The following is a 22,377-nucleotide window of genomic DNA, read 5'->3' as shown; positions in this document are numbered from 1 at the left end:
AAGTATTAACGTATCCTGCACAAAGTTTTAAAAAGTTACATTTAGTGCTCCAGAGTATATTTAGATTTGGATACCCAAATATCCTGGTTTTTAAATAGTAAAGCCATTTCTCTTTCAACAGAAGTCTTAGACTGAAGCATAATTAATTAAACAGATTTGAAGCAAAGTGGGAACTCTAGCCATGGAAACCAAAAAAAAAAAGGTCAGAAGCCCTACTCTGACTCCCCTCTCCTCCCTCTCCTCTCCTACCACACCAGGCCCTGGGGGCCACCAAGCACATCCATCAGCCAGCACTGTTTGATAACTACTGCTGAGAACATCACTACTCTTCCAGTTGGTCCTTTTTAATGTTTATCTTCTTTTTCACTTAAACTCAAGGGAGGAAAGAGGAACATTTAAGTACTGCTCTATGTATCAGCGACTTCTAGAGGTGATCTCTGCTAATTCTCATAACCACCTAGCAGTTTAGAGCCTAGGTAATTTTTCCCAGGAACATAGAGAAGCCAGGATTCAGTCCAAAATTTATCTCACTCCAAAGCCTAGGCTCTTTTCACTTCACTACGCTGCCTCTCCGTCTGTAAATAACAATCAAGAGGCTGTCTACTACAGGACAACAGTGATTCAGTAATATACTCACAATCTACATATATTTTTAAAACCTTAAAAGAATATTAGTAGCATGGTCAAATGTGTAGAACTGACAACAATTCTGAACAAGTTGAAAAAAATGCAGTAAAATATATGAAAGATCATCAAATGGATCTCATAAAGTAAAAAACAGATAAAACTAAAAATAGGTAACAAAAGGTAAAAATAAATAATATTCCAATTAACACCACAATCTTATTTAAGAAAAAAATTTTCAGGGATATTTCACAATTTCTGGAAAATGAGTAGAATTTAAAGAAATTACTATAACTATAATTTATTTATTTTTTTTAATTAATTTTTTTTTTTACGTTTATTTTTGAGACAGAGAGAGACAGGGCATGAACGGGGGAGGGGCAGACAGAGGGGGAGACACAGAACCAGAAGCAGGCTCCAGACTCTGAGCCATCAGCCCAGAGCCCGACGCGGGGCTCAAACTCACGGTCTGTGAGATCATCACCTGAGCTGAAGTCGGACGCTTAACCGACCGAGCCACCCAGGCGCCCCTATAACTATAATTTATAGATAATTATAACCTAATAATAAAATACCTCTCACCAAGAGATGCATTAAAATATAGAAGTAAAGGTTACCTACAGAATGAAAATTTAACAAAATTTCCAAAGGTACTTGATAAAGTTTCTTGGAAGAGACTGCAAATGGAAAGAAATAACCTCCGGGGTGTCTGGGTGGCTCAATCAGTTAAGCATCCGACTTAGGCTCAGGTCATGATCTCATGGTTCATGAGTTTAATGGAGCCCTGCATTGGGCTCTGTGCTGACAGCTCAGAGCCTGGAGCCTGCTTTGGATTCTGTCTCCCTCTCTCTCTGCCCCTCCCCTTGCTCACACTTGGCCTCTGTCTCAAAAATAAATAAACATTAAAAAAAAAAAAAAAAGAAAAAGGAAGAAAGAACCTCTAAGCTTGGTAGTAAATACCAGGGGTGTATTACTTACAGGTTAGGTCAAAAAAGAAAGCGAGCCAAGTTAAGGTCTATGGCCAGGTCCCATCATGATAAGAGTTAATAATGGTAAGGGACAATATTTCAATTAACATGTTTAATAATTACTGTAAAGTATTTTATTATTAATGGGTTGAATAGTGATAAAGCTAATTTATTTTAATTGGTAAAACCATCCTGGACTATGAAGAATGCAGAAGCAGTCTAACAGAAGAAAACAATGCACACTTTTTTTTTTTTTTAAAGTGTAACCAAGGGTAATACTGAATTGAAAAAGAACTATAAAGCAGTTGTTTGCAAAAAAAAAAAAAAAAGAAAGAAAAGAAAAGAAAAGAAAAAAAAAGAAAAAAAATCAGACCCTCTTTTAGTGTAAGGGTGCAATGTCCTCTGATGGCGAGATTTCAAAACTCTTATGTGTGGTACAGATCAATGATGTTCTTTTAAGTAGCATTCAATAGCAAATGGGATACTTTAGCACAGAGAAATTACAAATAGTAGACCGGTAATTATACATTGACAGCATAATGAATAATCTCAGCATTGAGTAGAGGTTGGTCACCTAATTTTACAGAAGGCTCTATAGAGACTGAAAATATAGCTCTATTTGCCACAGGTCTTTAAAGTTTTAGCTTCCACAAAGCTCAATAACGGTTAGAGGCAAGATAAGATTTACATATAAAAGACCACTGCAATGATTGCCTTTTTTTTTTTTTTTTTAATGAAAAGGTAGAGGAGAAGAGAGGAAGACAGTCTGAATTATATTCGTTTTTCATTTTATTTCAGACAAATAATAAGAAAATGATGAAATTTTTCAGGAAATTAAAGAACAGACAATTTGTGAACCAATTAGATATCTGCCAAAGTTCCAGTATCCTTGGTTTGTGAGATTCACAGCATCAAGTAAGCTATCGATAGAAACATTACTGGTGTCAAAAAGATGGATCTGTTTTAGCACATGATGATGGTTTTAGTCAGTATGTGGTTGCGTAAAACAAAATACAAGTACACACATGGTGGGGGTAGAAATTCATACACACAACACAACGTGTCTAGGAGTTTGCCGCTCTACCAAAAGTTGGCCATTGATCTTTTTATAAATAGGAAAGCAAATTTTATACTTACGCCACACTTGGGTGATAAAAAAAGGTGTATCGTATTCAAGTTGTTGTTAATTGGTTTCAAACTCAAACTCCTTTTTCACCTCTCATTACCCAAGTGTTTTTTTCAGGTCTATAAAATAAGAAGCTAAGAGAACTACAATTTTTCTCATTTTTAAATAACGTACTCATTTAAAATTAGAAGTACCACAAAGGCCTAAAGGAAAATGGCTTTTCTTTTTTTATAAGATTATTGTAAATTGATTGTGTCCCTCTAAAAGTCATATGTTAAAAAATAAATAAATAAAATAAAATTCATATGTTAAATCCTGATCCCCAATGTAATGGTATTTGGAGATGGGGCCTTTGAGAGGTGCTTTTATCATGAGAGGGAGTCCTCATGAATGGAACTCCTAAAAAGGCCCCAGAGAGCTCCCTCCCCCACTTCCTTCGTATGAAGTTACAATGAGAAGAAAGACATCTAACTATAAGCCAGGAAGCAGCCTCACACCACACACCAGATCTGCTGGCAACTTGACCTTGGACTTTCCAGTTTCCAGAACTATGACAAATAAATCTCCCTTGTTTATAAGCCACCAGTCTATGGTGTTTTTGCTACAGCAGCCTCAACAGACTAAGACAATGATAGATGTGCACATATTATCCTCTCATTCAATGACCTCAACTATTCAACCATGGTTCCTCCAGCTCTATGCCCCATAAGTTTTTTGGTTTTTGGTTTTTTTTTTTTTTTTTTTTTTTTGTTTGTTTGTTTTTATCTCAAACCCTTGCCCCAGCCAGAGGATGCCTGGGATGTTCCTTGTATCACCACTTACCATTTCCAAGAGTTTTAAATAGTGGCCAGCATTTCAGTAGCCCATGGCCCACCAACTGGAGCACTGGGAAAGTGCCCATCAAATTCAAAAGCTGCTGAAGGTGAGTAACTTCATTTTGACCAAAAAGAGTAGTAAGACAATTTAAGCTGACTAAAGTTTCTTTAAAAAGTAGGACATTTCATTTAAAGAAATACATAGGCGATAACTGTAGGAACAAACAGCAAACCATTATTTATACAGCTTAGAAACATCTAGCTACTCAGGGGTGCCTGCTCGACTCGGGTGGCAGAGCATGTGGCTCTTCATCTTAGGGTTGTGAGTTCAAGCCCCATGTTGGGCTTGGAGCCTATAAAAACAAAACAAAATACCTCACTACTCAGGAAGTATCTCTGGATCCTAATAAATGTTAAGGATATTTAAATATTAATATATTTAACATATTTAAACTCTAAGCCTAGCATTTAAACCCTAAGAATATTGGTGATACCTACAGATCAATTAATTAATTTATAGAACCACTTGAAGCCTGCCTCAAATTTCCAACAGTTCCTTAAATAAAACAACCATTCTGCCTAAAAATAAACTGATGCTTTTAAAAGAAAAGTCATTATCTGAAATGAAACTCCTGAGTTATAGTTGAAAGGTAAGAAATGGTCAATGTTATTTTTGTCGTACTTTGCTTAGTGGTATTTATTATGGCAAAACAGCCAAAACATAAAATTTACTACTTTAAGCATTTCCAATTGTACGATTTTGATATTAAGGACATTCACGATGTTGGGCGACCTCATTATTAACTCCAGAATCCTTCATCATTCCCTACCATTCCATCAATGGTGTTTAGTTAAGTTTTTTCATAGCATTTTTATTATCTACAGAAAGCTCATAATTGTTGACTCAATTAAGGTCTATCAGATGTATTAAGATTTTTATTACTTTGAAGAGATATTACAAATAGGCTTTTGTTCTCTACTGGTAGTTGCTGCTGCTTGGTTGACTGCAAGAACATTCCAATTAAGAAGCAGAAACTTATGATCAATGTTCTCTTTTTTTTTTTAATTTTTTTTAACATTTATTTATTTTTGAGACAGAGAGAGAGCATGAATGGGGGAGGGTCAGAGAAAGAGGGAAACACAGAATCTGAAACAGGCTCCAGGCTCTGAGCCATCAGCACAGAGCCTGACGCGGGGCTTGAACTCACGAACTGCGAGATCATGACCTGAGCCGAAGTCGGACGCTTAACCGACTGAGCCACCCAGGTGCCCCTCAATGTTCTCTTGATAATTTTCTGGCTTGTTTCTTTGAACTAAGCTCAGTATTAAGTTGATCTCTTTGAGGTGACATAGTCATCAAATATTAGAGCTTTATCAAGGAATCCTTGTTGTGAAAAAACTGTTCTCCATCTTGACTATATCAATGTCAACATTTGGGTTGTAATATTGCACTTAGTTTTGCAAGATATCACCACTGGAGGAAACCGAGCAAAGGGGACAAAGGGTCTAATCAAATGTGAATCTCTAATTATTTCAGAAAAATACTTAATCACTAAATTCTACTCCTGGGGTGCTGTGGTGGCTCAGTCAGTTACTCAAGAAAAGCTGAACCCAAGATGCTAGAAAAAGAACAGCTATTCAAATCCAAACACAGAGGGAAGGAATTAAAGAGAAAAACAAAACAAAACAGGGGCACCTGGGTGTCTCAGTAGGTTAAGTGTCCGAATTTTGGCTCAGGTCATGATCTCACAGTTTGTGAGTTCGAGCCCCACATTGGGCTCTGTGTGGGCAGCTCGGAGCCTGGAGCCTGCTTCAAATTCTGTGTCTCCCTCTCTCTCTGCCCCTTCCCCACTCACATTCTGTCTCTCTTTCAAAATAAATAAACATTCAAAAAATTTAAAAAAAATTCTACTCCTGAAACCATTAAAAAATAATAAAAAAATAAAATTCATTCATTCCAATCTTAAAAAAACTAATCAGAGTTTTACAATCTAGTTTATTGACCCTTTCTCTCTACTTTATTTATCTGTCGATTTCTTCCATGGTACCTAAATGTCTAGTAGTTTTATGTTTATCATACAGGCTCAAATATGTTATATTTACACAAATATTTACCATCTCTTTGTCCTCCAAAATTTTGATTGAAAGCAATTTTACAAAGTCTAAGCCAGAAACTTCTAATACAGACACAAGTTAATAGAATAAATACATTCAGTAAGTTCTACAATACAAAATTAATATACATAAATGTGTTGCATTTCTATATACTAATAATAAACTAACAGAAATTAACAAATCCATTTACAATTAAATCAGAAAGACAAAAAGATACAAGGAATAAATTTAAACAAGGTTATCAAAGACCTATTCTCTGAAAATTATAATACACTGATGATAGAAATTGAATACAGCACAAATAAATGGAAAAATTCCACAATGCTCATGGTTTGAGAGAATACTGCTAAAATGTCTATACTACCCAAAGCAATCTACAGATTCAATGAAATCCATAGCAAAATACCAATGGCATTTTCCACAGAACTAAAAGAATTCTAAAATTTGTGTGGTACCACAGAAGACTCCAAATAGCCAAAGCAATCTTGAGACAATACTCTCTGATTTCAAGCCATAGTAATCAAAACAATATGATACTGGCACAAAAACAGACACAATATCAGTGGAACAGAATAAGAGCCCAGAAATAAACCCACACTTATACTGTCAATTAATATTTGACAAAGGAGGGCAGAACATACAATGGGGAAAAGACCGTCTCCTCGATAAATGGTGTATGGAAAACTGGACAGCTACATGCAAAAGAATGAACCCAGACCACTTTCTTACACCAGCTACAGAAGTAAATTCAAAATGGATTAAATATTTCAATGTAAGACAGGAAAATATAAAATTCCTGGAAGAAAACATAGGCAGTTAAGCTCTTAGACATCAGTCTTAGTAATATATATATATATATATATATATATATATATATATATATATATATATTTAATTTTGGATCTGTCTCCTCAGGCAAGAGGAACAAAAGCAAAATAAACAGGACTACATCAAACTAAAAAACTTTGCACAGCAAAAAAAAAAAAAAAAAAAAAAAAAAAAAGGCAAAAACTCTCAACAAAAGGGCAACATACTAAATAAGATACTCACAAATAGTATAACTGATAAGGGGTTAATATCCAAATATGTAAAGAACACACTCAACTTACAAAAAAAATCTGATCAAAAAATGGGTAAAGGACTTGTACAGACATTTCTCCAAAGATGACCTACAGACAACCGACAGGCACATGAAAAGATGCTCAACATCACTAATCATCAGGGAAAAGAAAGTCAGAACCACAATGAGATATCACTTCACACTTGTCAGAATGGTTATTATTGGGGTGCCTGGGTAGCTCAGGCAGTTAGGTGTCTGACTCTTGATTTTCGGTCGGGTCATGACTGCAGGGTCATGAGACTGAGCCCTGCATTGGGCTCTACGCTGGGAATGGAACCTGCTTGGGATTCTCTCTCCCTCTCCCTCTACTCACCCTCACCACATGCCCTACTAGTGTGTGCATGTGCACGTGCTCGCTCTCTCTCTCTCAGAAAAAAAAAAAAAAATTTAAAGGCTGTTACAAAAAAGACGATATAACAAGTGTTGAGTATTGGTGAGGATGAAGACAAAGGGAGCCCTCCTCTACTGTTGCTGGGGGTGCAAAACAGTGCAGCCCCTCTGGAAAACAGTATGGAAGTGCTCAGAAAATTAAAAATACAACTACCATATGATGCACTGATGCCACTTCTGGGGATTTATCCAAAGAAAATGAAAACACGAATTCAAAGACATATATGCAACCCTATGTTCACTGCAACATTATTTACAAAAGACAGGATACAGAAGTAGCCCAAGTGTCCATCAACAGATGAGAGGATAAAGAAGACATGGTGTATATTTACAATGGAACATTACTCGGTCATAAAAAAAGAATGAAATGTTGCCATTTGTGACAACATGGATGGACCTAGAGGGCATCATGCTAAGGGAAGTAAGTCAGAGAAACACAAATGCTTATATGTGGAATCCAAAAAACAAAACAAATGAACAAGAAACAAACAGAAATGGATTCATACATACAAAAAACAATCTGATAGTTACCAGAGGGAAGTGGGGTGGAAGGATGGGAATATAAGGGAAGGGGATTAAAGGACACAGAATGCAATGTACAGCGTAAAGAATATAGTCAATAATATCGCAACAACTTTGTGCAGTGACCAATGGTAGCCCGATTTATTGTGATGATCATTTCATAATGTGTATAAATGCAAATCACTATATTATATACCTGAAGCTAACAGGATATCGTATGTCAACTACACTTGAATAAAAATACAGATGAAAAAAGACACAAGTATAACAGTCCATCCTAAATGCACAAAATCTCCTGATACGTCTAAACCTCCTTATGGCAAAAACAAAGCTTGTAGAACCAAAGCATTAATAAACTTGCAAACACCTTAAAGATTTACTTGTTAAGAAAGTTTATGAAATAAAACCATAAAGGAAAAACACTAAAAACAACGTGTATGGTACTGCAACACTGAACACATGTTAATACTGAGTAAGGTACATTAATTTCCTTTTGTAATTCTTCACTTGTTAAAACCTTTTCAATCTCTCCCTTCCCTACAGATGCAATTAACTACTAATACATTCGTTTTGATGTGCTAGAGATCATATGCATAGGAGGCAGCATTTTTTACTTTTAGACAAAAGTTCAAAGCCTTTCTTATTTTATGACCTCCAAACAATTAGGCTCAGCCTCTGTCTCAGAGACTCAAGGTAACAAGGATGTTAACAATGGTTACAGCTTTAGATAACCTTCATTTAATGTGCTAGACCTGGCTGAATAGACATTTGACAACTTCCTTCCTAATTAATAAGATTGTAGAATTTTATACGTGCCCAGTTAACCACCTCTCAAATTGTACTGTCATTAGTCTCTCTTACAGATGATAGTACACGTAATAATAACAAAAACAAGACTGGTGATGATTTTAATTGCTAACATTTATTAAGTTCCTACATTGTGACAGGAACTGTATAAGGTGATTTACAGATGTGGCTTCAGTTATTCCTTTCAAATCTCTGTAGTATCAGGGTTCAAAAGTTATCTGCATTTTCACAAATGGTGACGAAAATTTATATGGACAGGACAAAAGTGTCCACGCTATCACCATTGAGACCCCAGGGAGCCTAACTCCAGATCCCTTGAGCGTAACCCCATCAATAGGCAGTACACAACTCTTAGTTAACATCCAGAAACAGAGGTGCAGGATAAAGTGAGGACGAGGCCAACTTTCACATACCCTCCTTTACTTTCACGACTGTAGTAATGCAAAAATTCCAAGCTTTGCAGATGTCTAATCTACTCTCCTTAATAGCTAACCTCCAGTTTTCTCATTTATTCATTTAATTACCCCAAAATAGAGTCACAAATCATAACAGCAGCTAGCATTGGCAGAATCCCATTTCACAGAACAAGCATACAGCATGATGTCAAAGGTCATGTAGTGGAAAAGTTTGGTTCGAGCACAGTCTCAGTAGAGAACCTGTACATTCGAAAACAAAAATGCTCACCTTGAAGGAAACTCACAAGGAAATAAATTATTTATGTTCAGATTTCACTTTAGAGAACTATTTACTATATAGCTAAATGGATAGTACTATTTTTTGTGTCTTGTCTGTCTTTTCAGATACTGTTTATAAAAAAAAAAAAGGCAGATCTTTTCAGGTGGACTCCTTATATAGCTTAATAATCATTTCCTTTAGCTTAAGTATTTCCAACTCCTGTCCTACTGACTTGCTCTCATGCATGTATTCTTTCGGTTCTTACAGTCAAAAAGCTGTCAGAAGAAGTACATTTAGACAGAGCTAGGGGATTATATCTACATAGAATCCGATTAGGAAAAATAAAAATATCCTGGAGATAAAAGCACAATGAAGTCAAGTTAGTATCAGTTCTTTCCTTTTGGAGCTCATGAAGTTTGAATTAGTTTACTTGAGCCAAACAATAAACTTTTAGTACAGAATTTAGTGTAAGAATTACACATCTTCTTTTACTGCAAAAATAAGACATTATAGTACGAATGTTTATAGCAGAAACAAATGTAAATTTAGATAATCTCATTCATATACAACATGTAAATATATAATAGAGTGAAAAAGACTAACTTTGGTTGGGCTATAGCATCAAGATTTTTGTGAAGTATCTAAATTATATTCTCAGCTTTAAAGGGCTAGATAATACAAAACTATGAAAATATATATGGTTATATGAGTATGATAAGCAATGTTTGTTAAAAGTTTCATAAAAAGCTTTTGGCTTAAAATTGCAAAAGACATCCCAAACTAGCCTTATAAAAATGATTCTTACAACATACAATTTCAGAAAGGAAAATGAACCACATTTATAACATAACCTAGCACATTCTAATTGTCTATAGATTTTTATTTCTCTAAATTTAAATGCATTCCTTGATTTTTCTCAAAAGAAATGCACATTTGCACATCCTTCCTTTCATACTGCTCTATGTATACCTGAATTATTATTTTTTATTTAATGTTTATGTATTTTTGAGAGAGAGAGAGAGAGACAAAGTGTGAGCAGAGGAAGGGCAGAGAGAGAAGGAGACACAGAATCCAAAGCAGTCCCCAGGCTCTGAGTTGTCAGCACAGACCCCACGTGAGGCCTGAAGCCACGAACCATGCGAGATCATAACCCGAGCCGAAGTCTAACACTTAACTAAGCCACCCAGGCACCTGAATTATTTAAATTTTTTTTCTTAATCCTCCATTTTTCAAAATATGTATTACTTAAGTCCAAATATTTTCAGCCTGTTTCTACCTTAACTGGATAAAGCTCATTTTCCCTTTTTAAATACATTTAATTATATTTCTCCAAATAAAGTTTATTCTTTTTTATAATCTCTCCTTTATAAGCCAAAGGCACTTTGTCTTTTATTGTTGTTTGAAAGGTACTATTTCCAACATCTCATTTATGTAGTCTATAAGTATGTTTAATATTTTAAAAATCTGAAAAAAATAAATCCAAGGAATTTGTTTTCATGAAAGCCACTTTAAATGTCCATCTCAGAAACACCAATAACTCAACCCAGAGGCAGTCTCCAAGCTGCTTTACAATGTTTATTTCTTTATTTCATACTTTCATTATTGGACACAAACCATTTGTGTCCAATAGTTACAATTGACTATCAACTTGTAATTTACTGTAACAATCTCCATTTCAGAGAATCACACAACTGCCATATCCTAAGGAGACTGAGTCCATCTCTGTTTAAGGAGAAAACTGAGGTAGGGATGTTCCACTTCTCCATGGACAGAAAGTTAAGGGAAAAATAAAAATAAAAGTGCCTGTAATTCATGTTTCTTACCACCCTTTTCTAGTATTCCTAAAAAAAGGAGTTTCCACTTATTCCAACCCTGGTTTGCACTCATTTCTCTGTTTTTCCTCACCTCAAAACTGTTTGTTTAAAGAACATGTCTGTATAACCTACAACCTTACAAAAATGCTATTCCATTACTACAATTTCAACAGATCCAAGTAGAATACACACATTCTTTGCAAGGGCGCCATTAATCTTGAGTACCAACATGTATAATTCATCAAAAAAAAAAAAAAAAAAAAAAAACAACCCTTAATGCCCTTTAAATCACCCAAAACTTTATAAATGTTATAAATAACATAAAACCCATTTCAAATTTTACTGTAGCCACATAGTTGAAATGGCAATTAACCTTTTTTTAAACTAAAGTAGTTTAAGATAAAGTCTTAGTGTCGTTGAAAGGGATACAGTCATTTTTCTATTCAAAATAGTTTTACTCTATGTCAGAATTTCTTTCCTTCTCAAGGCTGAATAATATTCTACTGTATGTATATCACATATTGCTTCTTTCTTTATCCAGCAGACACTTGAGTTGCTTCCATATTTTCCCTATTGTGGATAATGCTAATATAAACATGGTATACAAAAAACTTTGAGTTAATCCTGCTCTCAGTTCTTTTGAGTATAAATCCAAAAGTGGAATTGCTGGTGATTTTATTTATTTTTTTTTTTTGAGGACCCACCATACTGTTCCACAGCGGATACAACATTTTAAATATCCAACAGTGCACAAGGGTCTTAATATCTCTACATCTTTACCAGCACTTGGTATTTTCTACTTTTTCTCGATGATAGCCATCTTGATGGGATTAAAGTGGTATATCATTATTATAAAAAGACACATACTGTATGGTTCCATTTTATAAGTTACCTAGAGTTGTCAAATTAATAGAGACAGGAAGTAGGATGGTAATTGACAGGCATTAGGGAAAAGGGGAGAATAGGGACTTGTCACTTCATGGGTATACAGTTTCAGATTTGTAATACACAAAGTTTTTTGGTGGTATCTTTGTTTTGTTTGTTTTGTTTTGTTTGCAACATGAAGAGTCTGGATTGTGGTGATGGTTGCCTAACAGTATGAATAAACTCATTACAATTAATAAATTTACACTTAAAATGATTAGATAGTCAATTTCAGGTTTTGTGTCTTTTACCACAAGTAAAAAATGGTTTATTAAGGCTCCTGAGTGGCTCAGTTAGTTAAGCATCTGAATCTTGACTTCAGCTTAGGTCATGATCTCATGATATCTGAGATCGAGCCCCACACTGGGCTCCACGCTGACACTGTGGAGCCTGCTTGGGATTCTCCCTCTCCCTCTCCTCTTGCCCCTCCCCTGCTCACCCTCTCCCACTCTCCCAAAATAAATAAATCAACTTAAAAAAAACCATATTCTTAAAAAGTGCAAATTTTAAAAATGGAAAAAAATAGTTTTACTTCTGTGATATTAATGCAACAAACTACTCCATCTTAATTTCTTACTCAGTTTGCAACAATTGGTACAAATTATACGCTCTGAATAAGTGATGTGATTTAATCCAAGTTATTCTGCTTTACTTTCGACCACAGTTCTTTCTTATTTGAGAGGGGCAATACCAAGAAATGCATTATCCAATATGGTACTCACTACTCACATGTGGCTGCTGAGCCTTGCAATAGGATTCCCGATTTAGAAATGCTATACAGTATTTGTAAAATTACACAGGGATTCTGAAGTCAGTACGAAAACAGAGCACACATTATCTCAATTATCATGGTTATATCTTGAATAATAATATTTGTACATAGAGTTAAATAGAAGCTTTTAAAATTAATTTGGCCTGTTGCTTTTTTACATCTTAGTGTGGCTACTAGAAAATTGAAAACTACACATATGGTTCACATGTTATTTCTTTTGGACAACACAGCTTTGGGCTCTTTAAATACATTCACTTGCTCAGTTAGTAATCTACCATATAAATAGGATTTTAGTTATTTAGTGTCATCTAATGAAAACCCCTCCTTTTACCTTATGTTGCCCTCCAGGTACATCCCTACTTCTCCACTCAACTGTCCAGCAGAACCCCTTGCAAGCGCTAGGAAACTCTGGCTCTACTAACTGCCTGCACTTCTGTCTTAGTCTTACCATTTCACGGAAACAGCAATCCTAGATGTGACCTATGATGCACAACTTGCCATTTTTCAGCCCTCCTCTTACTCATCTTACAAAGTTGATCCCTTCTTCCTCCTTGAAAAGCTTTCTTCACTTGATTGCCAGGACAGCGTATCCTCTTTTGATTTGCCTCCTCTACCGGTTCCTCCATTTTCCCAACCCTTCTCTGATATTTAGATACTGAAACGTGCTAGGTCAGACCTACACCCACTCCCTAAGTGGGATCATCCAGTACCACTATTTAAAAACCGGTTATCCGCTGAAACACCCAATTTATTCTTCTCCATGGACCTTTTCCAGAAGCTTCAGTCTTTTTGTAACTATATGTCAAATTATCTTTTTTTACCTAGATGCATAATAGTCATTTCTAACTAAACACATACAGTAAGGACTTATCGATTCTCCCTTCTCCCAGCCTAGATCCCCTCACTCAACTGGTTTCTCCTAGCTCAATAAATGGAGACTCCTTTCTTGTAGTTGCAGAGATAAACGCTTAGAATGGCCTTTTTTTTTCCTTCTCGTTTTCATTTCCCATCTAATCTATCATTAAATCCTATTGATTCTGTTTTCCACATATACCAAGAATCTGACTCCATCTCTTCACCTTGTCTGAGATCATCCTGGTCCAAGACACTGGCATCTCCCATCATGCATCTTGCCCCCTAACTGGTCTCCTCCATCATGTTCTCAACACAGCAGCCAGAGTGATCCCACAACTGCACTGATATATTGGATGATTTCAACCCCCTGCTCTAAACCTCTTATCTAATTTAAGGAGTCCCCACTTTATTCCAAGCAAACCAAAGTGTTATGAGGCCCACAATGATCTAAACCACCTTCCTCTCCCACCACACACATCTGACCTCACCTGTCACCACTCTCCCTCCTCACGTCAGCTTCAACCACAAATGTTCTCTTGCTGCTGCTCAAAGAGTCCACGTGTGTCCCAGTCCCAGGAGCTCTGCACTCCTTGCTCACTTCCCCAAGACTGTTCACCCCATGTAAGTATTTTCCACTTCATCCTGTCCCCTCCGGCGCTCCCTATCTACTTAGCAACAACTTTTTCTCTCTCACACCAATGTAAGCTTCAAGAGGCACTCCATGCATATGTGTTAAATAAATGCTTAGGGGTGCCTGGGTGGCTCAGTCAGTTAAGTGTCTGCCTTTTGACTTCAGCTCATGTCATGATCTCACAGACTGTGGGTTCAAGCCCCGCGTTGGGCTCTGTGCTGACAGTGCAGAACCTGCTTGGAATTCTCTCTCTTCCTCCCCGTCCGCTGTCCCTCACTCATGCTCTCTCTCTCTCTCTCTCTCTCAAAATAAATAAACTTTAAAAATAAACAAATAAATAAATTTTAAAAATAAATAAAGACTTTGCATTCTGCTAGTTGTCATATATACAAATATGGGTAATTATTAGTCACTGCCTTCAAGGACCCCTCAATCCCAAGGCAGATGGCACTGACATATAAGCACAAAGTCAGGAGTGCCATAAGAGAAGGCATGTACGAGGCTCTAGGAGTGCTCAGAGGAAGGCAAATTCTGGAAAACTATCCAAAGGGACAGAGTGGAGCAGTGACAGGCAAATGGTAGCTCTCCAGGTGTGGTGGTGACAACTGGGAGGTCCAGAAAGATGAATGAGGACAAGTTTTACAAATTAGTAATCACGTTTGGCTCTGGTACTAGGCATCTGTGTATAATGGGGAGATGGGAGAAAAAAGGACAGACAACAGACCCATGAAGGTGAAGACAAATATAAATAAATGCAGTACACACCAACTCACATGCATGTGTGCAGGTGTATCTGTGTGTGTGCAGGTATGTATGAACTGCGTGTGTATCACACATGTGTGTATATGCACATATATGTGCACACACACAAGGAAGATGACAAAACTCTCAAGAACATGTTTAGGATCTTCTCCTCATACTGTCTCCTTTTCTATCGCTATACATTACGATCTTAATCGGAAATTTAAAAGTCCACAAGACTATACAAATGAAATGAGAAAATCCCTAAACTCTAAATGTTTTCTTTTCTCAAACAACAAAAGAACCTCAGCAACCTCCTGACCTCCACTTCTGTTACTTCACAAAAAGAGTTTAGAGACATAGGTAGATACCAGGATTAATGCCCGATGTCAAAGCAAGATCTTTTTCTAGGAATGTCCTCTCTCCACTGTATCCCAGCAAAAGGTTCACCAATTTACACAAAATGTTCCCTGGCAGAGACTCCCTTCTGTTCATCACCTGCTGCCAAGAGCCAGCTCCCAAATGGTGGTCAGCTGATTCTTCCTTCACCCGCAGAATCCAGATCAATAAGTGATCTTTAGCACAAAATTTAATCAAAGTGAAACCAGATACGATAGCTAAATTTTAAGCGTGACTACGTGGCGTGAATGTAAAAAGGTTTTGTGGCACAAAACTCTGACAGGTCTTTTTAAAAAATGGGATGCATTATAATAATAAAGTAACCTGAGGATAGAGTTCACAGAAGAATGTGGCTGGTTTTCAATGAGACTGCAGCAAGCTTTTTACTGCAGCGTGGCAAGCATCTCTTAATAAAGCCAGATTCGAAATCTGCCCAGTGAAAATACTTGCGTTATCTTGAACGCTGATTAAAACATTTTGTGCGGACCTAGTACAGGAGTGCCATATACTACGCAAGACCCACAGTGGCACTTGGCAGAAGATAAATCATCGAGCTCTAAAATCTGCTGTGGTCGCTGTCTTCATTACAGAGACCTGCACACAGCATACGAAAACATCTATAATGTTTACAGCACCTGGATGCCTGCACTATTAAACATCAATACAATCCGTGTTCATATCATCTCCATGCTAATCAGATCGATTACTACTGATATAGTGTCTTGTCACAGTAGCGTAATGCTAATCAAACGGAGCTATGGGGAGGTGATTCGGACACAGGTACTTAATAGCACACTGCAAAAACAGAAAAGGATTCAACAGAAAACATACAAGGTACAGCTGTGTCATGGGCAGGCCGACTCCTTGTTGAGTCCTGGGTGGTGCTGCTGTAATTTTGTCAGCAGCCATTAAAAGGGGAATATAATACGGTTTGATGTCATAAAACGGACTTGAAAGGGAAATGAGATTACCGCTGCTGCTTAACATGGCAGAGGTAATTAGCTGCACAGGTAATTAGATACAGATTCCCAGCATACCCTAGTGGAGGCAGTGGATGATGGCAAGAGATAATATCTTGTGCCCGTTGAAAAGGATCAATGTCACAGTTGTTTTAGATCCAAAACAACATCCGCATCAAACATTCTAATCCTCCAGACGAAAAAGATGCTGTAGTGGCTGCAGTAAAACGTGCTATAACTTCGTAAAAAAATGAACGGATGAGGGAGGAAGGGATGGGAAGTGGGGCCAGCGGGGACATGGCTATCTCACTGTGACTGGCAGGCCTTAGGCCACGTGCGTATCTGTCTCAGTTGTTACTTTGTGATACAACTGATTGAGAATGTTTTCTGGCCCCTCATCGGCTAATTTCATTTATTCAAACAAAAACGGTCAAAGACAATAACAACGGGGGGAATCAGTGATAGTACCTGAACATGAAGAACCCATTAACCTGTGTTTCTTTAAATACTTATGCAGTGAAATTAATATTTGTCTAATGTATACACATTTTGGCCAACAGTTTGCATTTCATCAACTGAGACATCCCTACCGCTGCATATGGAGGCAAAGGAAACTTGACTGGTAAGTGAAAATTAATTTCTCCTACTTTAGCAAAGCAGAAGAGTTCCCAGACACAGGGGCCATGCTAATCGCCTCTGTATTGTTCCGATTTTAGTATATGTGCTGTCGAAGTGAAAAGTAAGCACAAAGCAGAAGAGTTCCCAATACCGCCGTGCAGCTCCGGGCTCTGTCTTCGTCTGCTGAAAAGACGTGGATGAAGAAAAGAAAATGGCACTTCATTATTTATTCAGTAAGTATGCCTACTTCGCACACAATGCCAAACTAAAGCATACCTCCCTACACACACTCAGGCCACTGAACCATTCATGTGGCACCGAGACGCTGGCTGAGAGCCACGGGGATTAGAAATGTGGTAAGTGCTACCCACCAGTCTGGGGGAAAGGCAAAGCCAGCAGTGAATTCTGCATTTAGCTGCAATAAAACAACCCCAGAGAATACATTCCACCAGTAAAACCGAACTTCTGGAAGAACAACAGTTCACACCTTTTTCTCTACAGGAAGAAAAAAGATGTCACCATAATTCAGATGGTTTTAGAATCAGCACTTCCAGGGAACTGATTTGAATTCTGCCCGTTTAGAAGCTATTAGAAACACAGATTAGTGGGGGGTGGCGGGGGGGGAGAGGGAGAGAGAGAGAGAGAGAGAGAGAGAGAGAGAGAGAGAGGGATGTGTTAGGCATTACCCTGAAAGCGTGCTAACATCTTCAATTTTCTTTTCGCCCTCCCTGCCTATTTTGTGGGGTCAGTGGTGGACCGGATGGAAAAAAGACTATTTTGACGCTGTGAACGGCTATTGCAGGTGTGCCCAGCCAAATCGGCTGGCTGGTAGAAACTGACAACATAGAAGAACTTTAGTCAACATTATTCACTTTCTTGTTCAAACGTACTTTGCATCACGTCTTTTCTTAGGACAACAGTACCGTTATTGCCCTCTTGCTGGCCTGAACAGTCACACAGACTGAGCTAGCTTCACGGGTAGGTGCTTTATGTAGTCAAAGAACCATACACTTTGCTAGGCTTAATGCTCTGTTGTTGTCTTGAATTTCTCATTTTCTTAATAGGTTTTGAACAATGGGCTTGCATTCTCATTTTGCAAATTATGTAGTTGGCAGTGCCCATTGAGGAAGTTAGCTGACATCAGCATCCCCTTTACTTATGGTAGAAAGACCGAGGGGTGCCTGGGTGGCTCAGTCGGTTAAGCGTCTGACTCCAGCTCAGGTCATGATCTTGCGGTTCATGAATTCAAGCCCCACGTCGAGCTCTGTGCTGACAGCTCAGAGCCTGGAGCCTGCTTCAGATTCTGTGTCTCCCTCTCTTTGCCCCTTCCCCACCTGCACTCTGTCTCTGTCTCTCAAAAATAAACATTAAAAAAAAAGAAAGAAAGACTGAAAACTGCCTGATTCATCACACAGCATTCACTATAAAGCCTTCTGTGTCTTTAATTCTTAATAATGTAAAATGAATCAAAATTATAAAGAAGGAACAGAGAAGAGCTTTGGGAAGGAGTCCAGCATCTATGGGTGTAATTAAGGGATGTGAGACAACTGATTCGGTGAGTTCAGGTCGGGCCTAGGATGGTCCTGAAGAATTAAAGGGTCTAGAGAACGAATCTCGAGTAGCTGGGCGGGAAAATAAAGAGAAGCAGGACTGGCTCAGGGTTTCCCTAAAATATTGGATCATCTCATTCATGAAGCAGTGACCGCTGGGAGCCTAGTGATATTTACTCGTCTCACCCTTTCATCTACACACATAGTCATCTTCTGCTCTTGCTTATCTGGGACATAACCAGCTATTAAGAATATCACCTTTAATGCTTTAGCTTATAGATTCTACCATCTGTCACATTTCACAAAACATCTAGCCATGCTTTCCTACGCCAACCAAATTGCTTGCTTCTTACTCTTTTACTGGATTTTCAAAAGGTTTCTACTGTCATGACTAAGGGACTTTTCTCAGACCTCGTCATCTTGGCATCTCCACACCTTCTAACACATTCATGACATTCATGTCCCCTTGATACCAACTTCCAAGCTCTGCCGTTTCCCCTGCCTGAGACACAATATTCTTCTCAGGGAGCTGTCTGCTCTGTGAGTATGTTCCCCTCCTACTGACCCCTTGGTCCACTGCACTTCCCGCTATGCACTGCCACTCAATCCCTCTCCTGGGAAGGCTTCAAGACCAGCATCCTCAGCCTCGGCCTTATGGTTGGTGAGTGAATTTCATTACGCTTCCACCAAAGTTTAGAGGATATTTCACGACAGATGTCCAGAAAAGCATGGATTTTCAACGCTTCTAAACTTCTTTCCTCCCTGCAAAATTGTTGATCATTCCTGTCTAACATCTTGTTTCTGCCCTTTTGATTCCGCCCTTCTCCTGCTTCATGGTCTACAGACCATGCCATGTACCTCCAAGCCCTCCTCATACCATCCCTCCCAGCCGGAAAGCTGGAACCTTCATCTCCTGAATAATCCTTGAGATCAGCTCAAATTTCACCACCTCTCCGAAGACTTGTCTGGATATTCAAATCCACAGTGAGCTCTTTGTCATAAACACAAATCCAAATCCTGTGTCAACTTCCGGAAATGAAACATACACTACCTTGTCTCGTGACTCTTGTAAAGAGTTGCCCTGTACTGCTATTTAGCTTTTCACGTGTGTTCATGTTATGTCTGCAGTCACACCATCTTCTGCTTGAAAGCAGGGATGTGATTTTAAATTTGCTGAAATCTCCCAAAGGAAATTAAATGGAGCCAAGTAAAGAGCAGTACTCAATCAATATTGTTAAGTCAAAGAAACCAACATTCTCATCTATAGTTTGGCCTTCTTTTCATTGAAAGAGCTTATTAACATTTCAAATAAATTATTTTTATTTTTAAAGTGCTAAGATTTCTTGAGTGTTTTGCTTTTAAAACTTGCTATAACTAGCCAACATGCAGAAGGGACATCCCAAACGTGGCCGGGCTTTGTCTGAACGGAAAGCTATTAGCATTTACTCCTGTAAATCACAAAGAAACAAATAATGGCTTCAGCCTCAATAATATTCCACTAATGCTTTTTAAACAAAGATATATGCAGGCAGCGAGTGACTCAGCTTCCAAAATAGGCTTAAATAAAAATAATCACATTGTTTTAGAACAGAAGGTTGTGTTTAATTGGTAATTTGTGGGTTCTAAGATGGAAACACACTACTGTGGATTCTAATGCTTGGTTAATAAATGAATTACAGTAATATAATCCAATCACTATTCATCTCAATTGAACAGATAACTTTCCCTAAACCAAAAACAAAGGAATCAAAGGAGATCCAGTTTACCTGTTTTTGAATGGATGAAAAAGAAAACTGATTTTTTAAGAAGAATGCCAAAATGCCTCAACGGGCTTGCTGCATAAAATACTCAGTATAATGCACATACCCTGCAGGCCTTTGAAAATTCTTCAACTAACTGCCAGACAACAGTAGTGACTGTTAGGCAGTCACAGTCATTAGGCTAGAGCCCCACCTAAAAAAAAAAAAAAAAAAATTGCCTTTGTATGACACCCTGAAGTAAAACAGACCAACTATCTGATCCCTCCAAGGACGAGAATCCCCAAGTGCCCTTATCTCTAGATGACGTTCAGCTCACAGAAAACATTTTTATTCTTCAGTAGTTCCAGCCAGCCCCAAACGAACCCAATAGTTGTCACAGGGCTTGCCTGGCACTGAAGAGAGATTATTGATTATATTCGTTTGTATGATTTCACATGTTGCCCAGACACCAATCTCAAGTATTTTTAAATTCTGTGTCCTGCATCCCCAAAGCATATCCAACCAGGCCCTGCTTAATAATATCAAGTATTTCCCTCTGTTAAAAACTAGTATTCAGCCTAAGGACCATTAATCAGAACTGTCAAGTGTGATAGAAATACACACGCTGAAGAAAAATTCATAAAACACCAAGACCCTTTACGTTGGGAGAGAAAGCACTGTTGGGCAACACCCAGGAATTCACCAAGTAAGACCTCAGAGCGTTTCTCATTTTCACTGGAGGCACTGGTACTAAAGCAAGGATGCCTCATAATGAGGGTCAAATGTTGATGTTATAGTGTCATGATTTATGATGGGAGCTCATAAAACAGGCTGAGAATATACAACCTAATTTGTGACTTTGGTTTACAGAAAAGCCCGAGGATAAGATTTGTCTTCCCACATCCCTGTGTAAAAATGTGACCAGCCCACCCAGGCAAGGCTCCTGAGATGACGGAGCCTTATCTTCAACAGCTGGTTCAGGATGGCAAATGCTTTGTAAGGCTTTGTAAACAAAACTGAAGGCTCTCAAACAAGTTGATGAATTTATTCAGCCTTAAAATCGTGGACTGGAGAAAACTACAGGCAACCCAGTTTGCAATTCAACTCTTTGCACACGTCCCAGTGCGCATTAACATCACGTAGAAAATGAAACATGGGCAAAGTGACACTGGTGATGGCCGCCATGCTGAGAAGTCTTCCTACTGGTGGCACACAGTCCAGAGGAGCAGGGATGCTGTCCTTCAGCATTCAGTCCACAAACATTTCTTGGGCAACTACAGAGGACATCAGCTTCTATTTCAGATATAAAACGGGCATCCCTGAATCTTTAAGGTTTTCACAATTCAACCTTGAAAATGAGACACACATGTAATCAACTGGAAACATGTTACACAACATGTAATCTAACTGGAAACACGTTAGACCATGCTCCCCACAATTAATAATCAGGTTCAGTTAACTCGGTCCCCAATCTCTATAGTCTTTTTCACAGTCCATCTCTGAGTGGAACAAGCACAGATCTTGAATGAAGCTCCAGTTTACCGAACTCTGAGACTAGTTGCTTATCTCTAAAATACGAGTAACGTAATTTCTCTCAAAGGGCTTTCATAAGGGTGAAATCGAATGTGTACCATGGCTAGAATAAAAGGTGTTCAATACATATTAGTTCTCCCTGAAGAAAACATTTACAGACTCACCAGCACAACTTCTTTATGTTGAGAGAGAATATTTTGCTATTACCAGAAGGAAATTTTCTATTCTATTGACAGTTTCATTATTTCTTTTTGGAAACAAAATGCAGAGGATTAAACACACACACACACACACACACACACACACACACACACACACACACACTGTGATGGTTACAAAGCCACAATTCTATTTACAAAATATTCAAATTATATAACTTTCCCTTCATTTGTCCTTAATAAGATAGGCCTCTTTCATTTAATGTAACAGTTGCATTCCAAATTTGCACACATAATCGATATAATCTATTATGAAAATAGGAAAAATCATATTTTTCACCTCATCAGCCCTTGTCTATTAGCAAAAATCTCATTTGCAATGGTCCTCTAGGGACAAAACAGGGCTCTCAGGTACCTTCTATCTGCTACTACCAAAGGTTAAGCAACCTCACTTTTAGCCCTAGAAGAGATGGAAAACTTAATTAACTATTACCTTGTGTTTATTCCTACCAATGTGGTTCA

General features: G+C 37.9%; 1 protein-coding gene across 3 annotated transcripts in view; it reads right to left on the bottom strand.

The window, feature by feature from the left end:
- The window catches only part of PARD3B (par-3 family cell polarity regulator beta), a 1,015,886-nt gene that overhangs the window by 668,704 nt on the left and 324,805 nt on the right, over window positions 1-22,377 (bottom strand). The gene's annotated exons all lie outside the window — the stretch shown is intronic.

Source organism: Leopardus geoffroyi, chromosome C1 (genome assembly GCF_018350155.1).
Source record: "Leopardus geoffroyi isolate Oge1 chromosome C1, O.geoffroyi_Oge1_pat1.0, whole genome shotgun sequence".
In the NCBI taxonomy this organism is placed as follows: Eukaryota; Metazoa; Chordata; class Mammalia; order Carnivora; family Felidae; genus Leopardus; species Leopardus geoffroyi.
Note: the sequence above shows the minus strand (reverse complement) of the source record. Positions and strands in the feature narration are given on the sequence as shown.